Here is a 10,121-nt window from a genome sequence, read left to right on the forward strand (position 1 = left end):
GAAGAAGAAGAAGAAGAAGAAGAAGAAGAAGAAGAAGAAGAAGAAGAAGAAGAAGAAGAAGAAGAAGAAGAAGAAGAAGAAGAAGAAGAAGAAGAAGAAGAAGAAGAAGAAGAAGAAGAAGAAGAAGAAGAAGAAGAAGAAGAAGAAGAAGAAGAAGAAGAAGAAGAAGAAGAAGAAGAAGAAGAAGAAGAAGAAGAAGAAGAAGAAGAAGAAGAAGAAGAAGAAGAAGAAGAAGAAGAAGAAGAAGAAGAAGAAGAAGAAGAAGAAGAAGAAGAAGAAGAAGAAGAAGAAGAAGAAGAAGAAGAAGAAGAAGAAGAAGAAGAAGAAGAAGAAGAAGAAGAAGAAGAAGAAGAAGAAGAAGAAGAAGAAGAAGAAGAAGAAGAAGAAGAAGAAGAAGAAGAAGAAGAAGAAGAAGAAGAAGAAGAAGAAGAAGAAGAAGAAGAAGAAGAAGAAGAAGAAGAAGAGGAAGAAGAAGAAGACGACGATACGTTGATGAATCAAATTCCCATCGATGAAGCTACCAATCAAGTTCCCATCTATGACGGTAGCAAGAAGGTTAGTGCGTGATCCTTATTTCTACTGCTTCTCTACGTTTCAATAATGTATATTAAAACTTGGCTTTTTCTTATATTCAGAAGGAAGAATGCAAAACCCAGGATTATATTTTATAAGTTAAGTCAGTAATATTTATTTTTGTGACAATAGGTCAGTTATATTTATTTCAAAATTTTAATCAATTATATTGATATATTGATATATAATAATAATTATAATACCTATAAGATTCTGACAAACATGTACTACTATATAAACGATATTTTCATATTATTTATTTATATATCCTTAAATAGTTTTAGTTATAATGAATATGTTACTTCTTTTATATCGTGTATATCATTAGTTCTAAGAAACAATGTATAAAAACAATTTAATTCATGAAACAAATATATAATTGAGAACAGAAATAACTTCACTGTAGTTAATCCAATAAACTATAATTTTGCGAATTTTTTTGTATATTACTGTTATAGTTAAATTAGAATAAAAATTAAAAGAAAAGAATTATATTTTTAAGTCTATAGTAAATAAATTGTGTAACTGTTGTAAGAAATTTATAAATGTCAATTCTACTTTTAGTTAAAAATAAATCAAACATTCAAAATTAATTTGTATTATTAATTTATTTGTTCGCCCGTCCTAGGCGGGTTTGCCTTAGTATTTTTATGAGATGAAGTGTTGATGAGTTACATCAAAAACCAAAACTAACACATCTCTTCCACTAGAAAAGTATCTCACAAACGAAATAAACACCATACAAAACCGAACCAAACCGATCTGTCTTCTGTTTTTCTCTAGCCGTGAGTATTCAAAGCTTCCCATAGCAAATTCTCCAACACAGGATTAGTCACATCTCTAGCTTGAACCGCTGCTTTTCTCAGCGTCCTGAGCGTCCACACATTAGCCTCCCACCACGAAAGACTCCTGTACGGAAGATTATGCTTCTTACAAAGCTCCTGAACCACAGGAGAAACTCCCCTGAGATGGCAACGCGGCAGCCTAGGGAACAAATGATGCTCTAGCTGAAACTGCAACCCACCAAAGAACCAGTCCATGTACGACCTACACGATATATCAAGCGTACCGGCGGTCTGCTTCTCGAACCAATCGTTCCCATTAGGCGGACCGGTGTAAACATCTGCCGCAAAATGGTTTAAACAGAACTGAACGTGTTGAATCGCCGTGACAGCCATGCTTATGAATACAAAGATGATCCTCTCTTGCCAGTTTGGTAGGAAGGATACTAAAAGAGGAAACCACGTCCAGAAAACAAGAATCCCAGCTATGTTCAAGGCTCGATCAGGCTCTGAGACAGGACAATGCCGATCTTAGCTCATAAATAATGATTGGATAAAACGACCAGTGCTGGTAGCTAATCAAGAACCGAGCTAGTGGATCGAACGTTAACTTCCTTCCATAGAAACGTGACGTCATGGACTTAAAGAACTTGCTCGAGACGGCTAAGACAGGGATGTGCTGGAGATCAGGATCGTGGTCAAGACTATTACAAGAGATATGGTGAGCGTTGTGCGTCCATTTCCACCACGCGATCGATATCCCGGTGATGCAGTTACCGGAGAGAAGCTGGACGAGTTTATTACACGGCTTCGTCGACGTCACGTTGTAATGACCAGAGTCATGTCCCACGTAAGCGCTCTGTATCCAGAGAAGGCCCAGCAAGACGGCGGATATTAAATGGGCCCAGAGGCTCGTGCATGCGACGACGCCGTATACAACCGCCGCGAGCATCAAAGCGACGCACGTGAGCGTGTAAAGAGTCACGTGACCTTTTTTATCGAAGAGTCCGCGTTTTGAAAACTCCGCGGCTAAACGACGGTAGTCACGCGACACGTCGGACACGTGGTGGTCTTTCACGTGGTAACCGTTGTGGAGGTTTTCGAGGTGGCGCCATGCGGTTCCGGGATGGTAAGCGATGAAGGCGTCGGTGACGTCTTGACCGGCGAGGTTTAGGATCGCTGCTTCGCCTCCGGGGTGGGATTTAACCCAGTGGGAGACGTCGTAGACTTTGCCTTGGATGGAGATCCATAGATCTCCAGGTTGGTTGTGTTTTTTTAGATCATCGCTTGTAATGAATCTCTTCTTTGTTTGTTCTACCATTTTTCTTGAAAGGTTTAATCAGAATCTTGAAATGAACAGAACCCAAGTTGAGAAAGGTAAGAGAACCTTTCTCTCTATGGATTTGTAATTCACAGATTCTGAATAGAGTTGTTCGTGACGGATCCTTCTGCTTCCTTATATATCTGGTTTGTTTATTGTTTAGGAATCTATAATTCGAATCTTTGACACATGTTTTGTGTTTTGTTTTTAGGATCTATTTGCATGGTTAAGCGTGTAAAACTCCCTTTTTAATCCGTTACGCTACTCTCTATTAATTGAATGGTGATTAAGTACAAAACTCCATTGACAGATCATCTCTGTCATTATTAGTTGGTGTTGCTCTTTCACTTTCTATTTATAGTTGACTCAAAAGACAAGTTTAGTATCCTACTATCCACAAAAGTGACAAGTCGTCAACAACTGAATAAAATCCACTAAAGTCAATTATTAACTGAATAAAGTTAATTAACTTTGACCAAATTTTAAACACTCAATTATTATTGTAATAGTATAAAATTAGTATATAAAAAATTATATTACTAATTTATTTCATTGCTTATTAATACTTGTATCTACTTTATAAAACTTCATAGATAATGTTTCTGTTTGCATTAGTTTTTTTTTTAAAGCTATAACATGACAATTTGTTTGATTCCATGACAAATCTCTCTTCTTTTTTTTTTGAAACACCAAATGTCATATTTTCATTTCTTATAATCCATGCATAAAATTACTTTCCGAAACTTGAAATCCAAATTTGTGATTCAAAATAGTTATTTCCAAATATATTAAACCTTTTTTCGATGAGTGGCGACTCTAGAGTTTTGGCGATTGGCGAAGGTAGGGTTTTGGAGTCGGGGGATCGAGATGCAACCATGATGGATGTGGGGGAGAGAGCGAGACCACCGGGAGATCCACCAGATGCGGTAATCTCGTGGGCAGCTAAGGCAGCGGGTACGAATGGGGGAGGCATGCCAAATCCAGAGAGTATTATGGATGATTCATTTGTGTCGGAGCGGCTTTGTGTGGACTTTCCGAATGGGGAGGATGGTGAACCATCAATCACGATCGAATCGGAAGTGCTTGAAGCGATGAACGGGATGTGGAAGCAGTGTATGATTATTAGGGTTTTGGGAAGGAGTGTCACGATAACTGCCTTGAACAAGAAACTAAGAGAACTATGGCGTCCGAAGGGAGTAATGCATGTAATGGACCTACCAAGACAATTCTTCATGGTTCGGTTCGAGAAGGAAGAGGATTACTTGGCAGCGTTAACAGGAGGCCCATGGAGGGTTTTTGGTAGTTACCTCATGGTGAGAGCTTGGTCGCCAGAGTTTGATCCCCTCAGAGATGACATTGTTACGACACCGGTTTGGATCAGACTGTCAAACATCCCAGTGAATTTCTACCACTGATCAATACTCATGGGCATTGCTAAAGGACTGCGGAGACCAATTTGTGTTGATCTGGCCACATTGAATTTTGAAAGGGCAAGATTTGCGAGAATATGCGTTGAAGTGAATCTTGCAAAGCCTTTGAAAGGGACAGTGCTAATAAACGGAGAGAGATACTTCGTAGCCTATGAGGGTCTATCAGTTATCTGTTCAAAATGTGGAATTTATGGAAATTTGGTGCATGGATGTCCGAAGATGATTGCGGAAAGAATGGCTAACTTGGCCGTAAATGCAGAGCCGCAGGCCAAGAATGGACTGGAGAACAGACAAGAACAACAAATGCAAGATGATGGTTTTGTTCGGGCAAAGGGACCAAGGAGAGGGTCGCAGATGCGGACCAGACAGACAAAGAAAGTTATGGGTGAAACTAGTGGAGAGGCAAGTCAGAACCAAGAGACCGCCCACGGTGGGTAAACCGCAGAGATTGCTTTATCTAATAAATACGGGAGTTTGGAAATGGATACAAACTTGGGAGAAGCACTGGAAGATTTTGTTGCGGGAGAAGAGAACAAGGAGAACCAGGATATGAATGTGGATAGAAACAGAGGTAAGGAAATCTCGCGTGGCAAAGAGACTATGATCTTTGGCGGGAAAGCAAACATAACGACGGGTTTGAAAGTGGGGAAAAAAGATAAGTGGGCTGGAGATAAGAAGACTGGAGAGGGACCATGGGGAAGGCCCAAAAAATTGAATAATCGGCCCGCTAGAGGGTTGGTTTTTGGCCCGACCAAAGGTGAGATCAGTCTATCGGAGTCTGGTAAGAGACTGAGAGTGGAGAGGTTGGATGCAGGGAGAGATGTGGATCTATTCAGAGAAAACGCGGAGGTAATTGGGGTTGCAGAGAAACCGTTGCAGTTACGAGATGAGGAACTGGCAAATCCAATGGATAATATCACCAGCGAGATGGAACAAGGAGACTCGGAGGCACAGACGAGCTCGCAGGGAGATGGAAGGGTTTTGTCCCTTGCATAACAGGGTACCCCGGTAGTTCTCTTAGACCTTAGAATCATAAAGATGATGAATTGCATATTCTGGAATTGCCGGGGGGCAAACAAACCCAATTTCAGACGATCTATTTGGTATATTTTGAAGAAGTTCAACACAGATTTTCTTGCGCTTTTCAAGACTCATGCGGGAGGAGATAAGGCGATGAAGATCTGCCAGAGCTTAGGATTTGATAACTCTTTTCGGGTGGATGCAGTTGGCCAAAGTGGAGGTATTTGGCTCTTGTGGAGAAATAATGCTGGAGTTCTTACGGTCGTAAAATCGTCAGAACAGTTTGTTCATGCACAGGTGGAGATTGGGATGGAAATCATTCACCTTATTGCGGTTTATGCTGCGCCTACAGTTAGTCGTCGAAGTAATCTGTGGGGACAGCTAAAGCGGGTGATTGAAGGTATTACGGAACCGGTATTGGTAGGTGGTGATTTTAATACGATCTTGAGATTGGATGAGAGGTCAGGAGGGAATGGTAGACTCTCACCAGAATCGCTGGCTTTTGGAGAATGGATAAACGAGCTAGCCTTGGTGGATATGGGGTTCAGAGGAAATACATTCACATGGAGAAGAGGAAAGGACACTCGGAACTTTATAGCGAAAAGGTTGGACAGGGTCTTATGTAGCGCTCAGGCACGGGTAAGATGGCAGGAGGCGGTCGTTGCTCATCTTCCTTTCCTAGCGTCAGATCATACACCACTATATGTGCAACTAGAGCCTGAACAGAGAGTTAATCCTAGGAGGAGGCCTTTTCGGTTCGAAACTGCATGGCTTAAGCATGAGGGCTTCAAAGAGCTACTCTTGGCGTCTTGGAATGGGGATATGCGCACTCCTGAGGCTCTTCAGGGGTTGAAAGTAAAGCTTAAAAAGTGAAATAAAGAGGTATTTGGTGATGTGAAGCAAAGGAAGGAAAAGTTAATGAATGATATCAGAGAAATTCAGAAAGATTTGGAGAGGAACCCGACTGATGACTTGCTGCAGAGGGAAGAGGTCTTACAGAAAGAATTTGATATTGTTCTTAAGCAGGAGGAAGTTCTCTGGTACCAGAAGTCACGCGAGAAATGGGTAGTGTTTGGGGATAGAAATACAAACTACTACCATACGAGTACAATTGTTCGGAGGAAGAGAAACATAATTGATATGCTGAAAGATGATGATGGTAGGTGGATAGATCAGTCAGAAGAACTGGAAAAGCTAGCAATAACCTATTACAAAAGACTGTACTCAACGGATGACATCAGTTTAGACACGGAGAAGCTCCCGCGGGAAGGGTTTACGGATTTCACAAGAGAGGAGAACGAAATTTTAAACAAACCCTTTTCTGCAGTGGATGTTGAGACTTCGGTTCGATCAATGAGCAAGTTCAAAGCTCCAGGTCCAGATGGGTTTCAACCTGTCTTCTACCATGACTCATGGGAAGTAGTGGGTGAGTCAGTCACGAGGTGTGGGCTAGAGTTCTTTGAATCAGGAGTCCTCGCCAAAGGTGTGAATGATGCAATGCTGGTTCTAATCCCAAAAGTCCTTAAGCCGGAGAGGATTATGCAATTTCGTCCTATAAGCTTATGCAACGTCTTGTTCAAGATAATAACAAAGGCGATGGTGTTGCGTTTAAAGAAGCTTATGCCAAATCTCTTTGGTCCAGCACAGGCTAGTTTCATCCCTGGCAGACTCAGTGCTGACAATATTGTGGTGGTACAAGAGGCAGTTCACTCGATGAGAAAGAAGAAGGGTCGCAGAGGGTGGATGCTACTCAAGTTGGATCTCGAAAAAGCTTATGATCGGATCAGATGGGATTTCCTAGAAGACACTCTCCAAGCAGCAAAACTCCCAGAGATGTGGATTCAATGGATTATGCAATGCGTGACGAACCCGGAAATGAGTTTACTATGGAATGGAGAGAGGACAGAGACATTTATACCGCAACGTGGACTTAGACAGGGAGATCCTTTATCATCGTATCTCTTTGTACTGTGCATGGAACGATTGTGTCATCAAATTGAACTCTCTGTTGCCAAGAAAGAATGGAAGCCAATAAAGCTATCTAGAGGTGGGCCATCATTGTCCCATGTTTGCTTTGCGGATGACTTGATCTTGTTTGCAGAGGTATCAATATCCCAGATTCGAGTGATTCGCAAAGTGCTGGAGAGATTTTGTGGAGCTTCAGGACAAAAAGTAAGTCTAGAGAAATCTCTAATCTTTTTCTCTGATTAGATTAGGCGGACTCCATAAGCAGGGAAAGTGGTATAAAGGGAACCAAAGAGTTAGGAAAATATTTGGGTATGCCTGTTTTACAAAAAAGAATAAACAAGGAGACGTTTGGCGATGTAGTTGAGAAAGTGTCTTCGAAGCTGGCTGGTTGGAAGAGGAGGTTTTTGAGCTTGGCAGGGAGGATAACACTTACTAAATCTGTTCTTGCGTCCATTCCGGTGCATACAATGAGCACTATAGCTCTTCCGGTAGCTACACTGGATCAGTTAGACAAAATTGCTAGGTCTTTTATTTGGGGAAGCAATGAGGGTAGCAGGAAACAGCATCTGCTCTCTTGGGAAAAGATCTGCAGACCAAAGTGTGAAGGTGGATTGGGAATACGTTTGGCAAAAGAAATGAACATTGCCTTATTAGCAAAATTGGGCTGGAGGCTGCTTAATACGCAAGACGGATTATGGGTGAAGATACTGAGGAAGAAGTTCCATGTGGGAGAAATAGATGATCCATTATGGCTACAAACACGGGGGACGTGGTCGCCGACATGGAGGAGTGTGATGATGGGGTTATGTGAGGTTGTTATTCCAGGAATGGCTTGGGTGACTGGTGATGGCGGTCGGATTCGTTTATGGAGGGATAGATGGCTGTTGAAGGAACCTTTGTCTGAGTTAAGTACGGTTGAGGTACCAGAAGAGAGATTAGAGGAACGGGTTCATGATTTATGGCAGACGGGAACATGTTGGATACAGGAGATAATCGAACCATATATGTCAGAAATGAACCGTCTTAGGTTGGCTTCAGTAGTGCTTGATGAGGTAACTGGCGCTAGAGATAGAATGTCGTGGGGAGAGAGTAAAGATGGCCTATTCACTGTGAAGTCAGCTTATACTTTCCTCACAAGAAACACGGTACCGAGGCCTAATATGGAAGCTTTGTATAGGCGGGTGTGGAGTGTTATAAACCCAGAGAGGGTCCGGGTATTCTTGTGGTTGGTAACCCATCAGGTGATCATGACAAACATGGAACGTAAACGCCGACACTTGAGTGAAAATAGTGTATGCCCGTTGTGCAAAGGTGGAGATGAGACGATACTCCATGTGCTTCGGGAATGTCCGGCGGCTGCAGGGTTGTGGATACGACTTGTCCCTAGAAGTAAACATCAACGCTTTTTTACTCTGCCTCTTCTAGAATGGCTATTTGAGAACCTTGCGAAGAGAGAACCGATTTGGGGAGACTCTTGGCCCACGCTCTTTGCTCTAACAGTTTGGTGGTGTTGGAAATGGAGGTGTGGTTACGTGTTTGGAGATGAAGGGAAGTGTCGTGACAGGGTTCAATTTCTTCGAGGAAAAGCTCGGGAAGTGGTGGTAGCGAATGATAAGCTTAGTGAACGCAGTCGGGGGAGGGAACGTGTGGAGATGCAGATATCTTGGCAGAAACCACCGTCCGGATGGATCAAACTCAATACTGATGGAGCAGCTAAAGGTAATCTGGGTCTTGCCACGGCAGGAGGAATTCTGCGAGATGAGTATGGAATGTGGCATGGAGGCTTTGCGCTTAATATTGGGATTTGCTCCGCCCCTATGGCAGAGTTGTGGGGAGTATACTATGGGCTGTGCATGCTAGGGAGCGTGGTTTTCGTCGGGTATAACTGGAAGTGGATTCGGAGAGTGTGGTGGATTTTCTTCGGACAGGGATTAATGACTCTCATCCCCTGTCATTCCTAGTGCGTCTGTGCTATGGCTTCATAACAAGAGACTGGATAGTCAAGATTTCGCATGTGGATAGGGAAGCTAATCATCTAGCCGATGGATTAGCTACTTATGCTCTTTCTTTATCATTTGGTTTGCATGTTTTCGAGTTTGTTCCTGATAGCGTTGGTGCTATTTCTTTGGAGGATATTAATGGGGTATCGAGACCTCGGCAGATTTGCATGTAATCCTTTATATTTTGAGTAAAGAGTAGGGGACTAATTTCTCCTGCAGCTTACCAAAAAAAAAAAAATTGTGATATAAAATCATTTAATGAATTTCTAAAAAAAAGCCATGTATGGTTTCAAAATGGGCCTAGCTATATCCATACTGAAAGCCCAAAATCATCGCTCTCGGTAGAGTCTGTCTCTTCGTTTGTTTTTACCGGCGTCGGATCTCGCCGAAACCTCCTCCGTGTAACTCTTCATCTGTAAGTCTCGACCACTATCATTAGCTCCTTTCACGTCATTAATCTAATCTCTCCCTCGTTGCCGGAGCATGAATCCGGCGAGTTACCAGCCTCCGTTCCACTGGGCTCCGATGCGACCTCCGGATCCACCTCGCTGCGGTGCGTTCTGGAACACCAAGAACATAACCGATCAGCTAAAACAGCTCCAAGATACAATCCGCCTCGCAAAATCAATGTATAGTGAATCGATTGAGTGTTACTGTATTGATTTTAGGGTTTTAAGTTACAAAGAATCTTAATAAGTTGTATGCAATTTCATAGGGAGAAGGAACTAGATGCATTGAGAATGATCAAAGAAGGTAAAGGTTTAATGGAAACTGTGGAGGGAGGGTCAGGAGGAGTAGAGTGTTTGAGGAGATGTTTAGAAGTTGTGAATATTGATTTGGAAGAGCAGGAGAAGCTTTCGGTGGAAGCTGCTAACTCCTTGATGTCTACGTTAAGAGCACAGCTTGAGCCTTTTAGGTTTGTTGTTGACGAGAATTCTCCATGGGAGGAGAAGTCTGCGGCGGTGAGATTGAGTTGTAGGATGAAGAAGTCTAAACGGAATAAACTTTGGAAGAAGAAGAAGAGACG

At 42.4% G+C, this 10,121-nt stretch overlaps 2 protein-coding genes and 1 pseudogene across 2 annotated transcripts in view; 2 read left to right on the forward strand and 1 right to left on the reverse strand.

Annotated features, from left to right (window-relative positions):
- Positions 1-10,121, forward strand: part of LOC106341933 (nucleosome assembly protein 1;2-like) — a 16,680-nt gene that overhangs the window by 1,130 nt on the left and 5,429 nt on the right. The window lies entirely within an intron of this gene.
- On the reverse strand, positions 1,344-2,881 carry LOC106341932 (annotated as a pseudogene).
- LOC106341935 (U11/U12 small nuclear ribonucleoprotein 59 kDa protein) overlaps positions 9,406-10,121 on the forward strand; it is a 15,943-nt gene continuing 15,227 nt past the window's right edge. Inside the window, exon 1 of the mRNA XM_013780688.1 lies at positions 9,406-9,723. The gene's annotated coding sequence lies outside the window, so the exon portion shown is untranslated. The remainder of the gene's footprint in view (positions 9,724-10,121) is intronic.

Source organism: Brassica oleracea, chromosome C4 (genome assembly GCF_000695525.1).
Source record: "Brassica oleracea var. oleracea cultivar TO1000 chromosome C4, BOL, whole genome shotgun sequence".
In the NCBI taxonomy this organism is placed as follows: Eukaryota; Viridiplantae; Streptophyta; class Magnoliopsida; order Brassicales; family Brassicaceae; genus Brassica; species Brassica oleracea.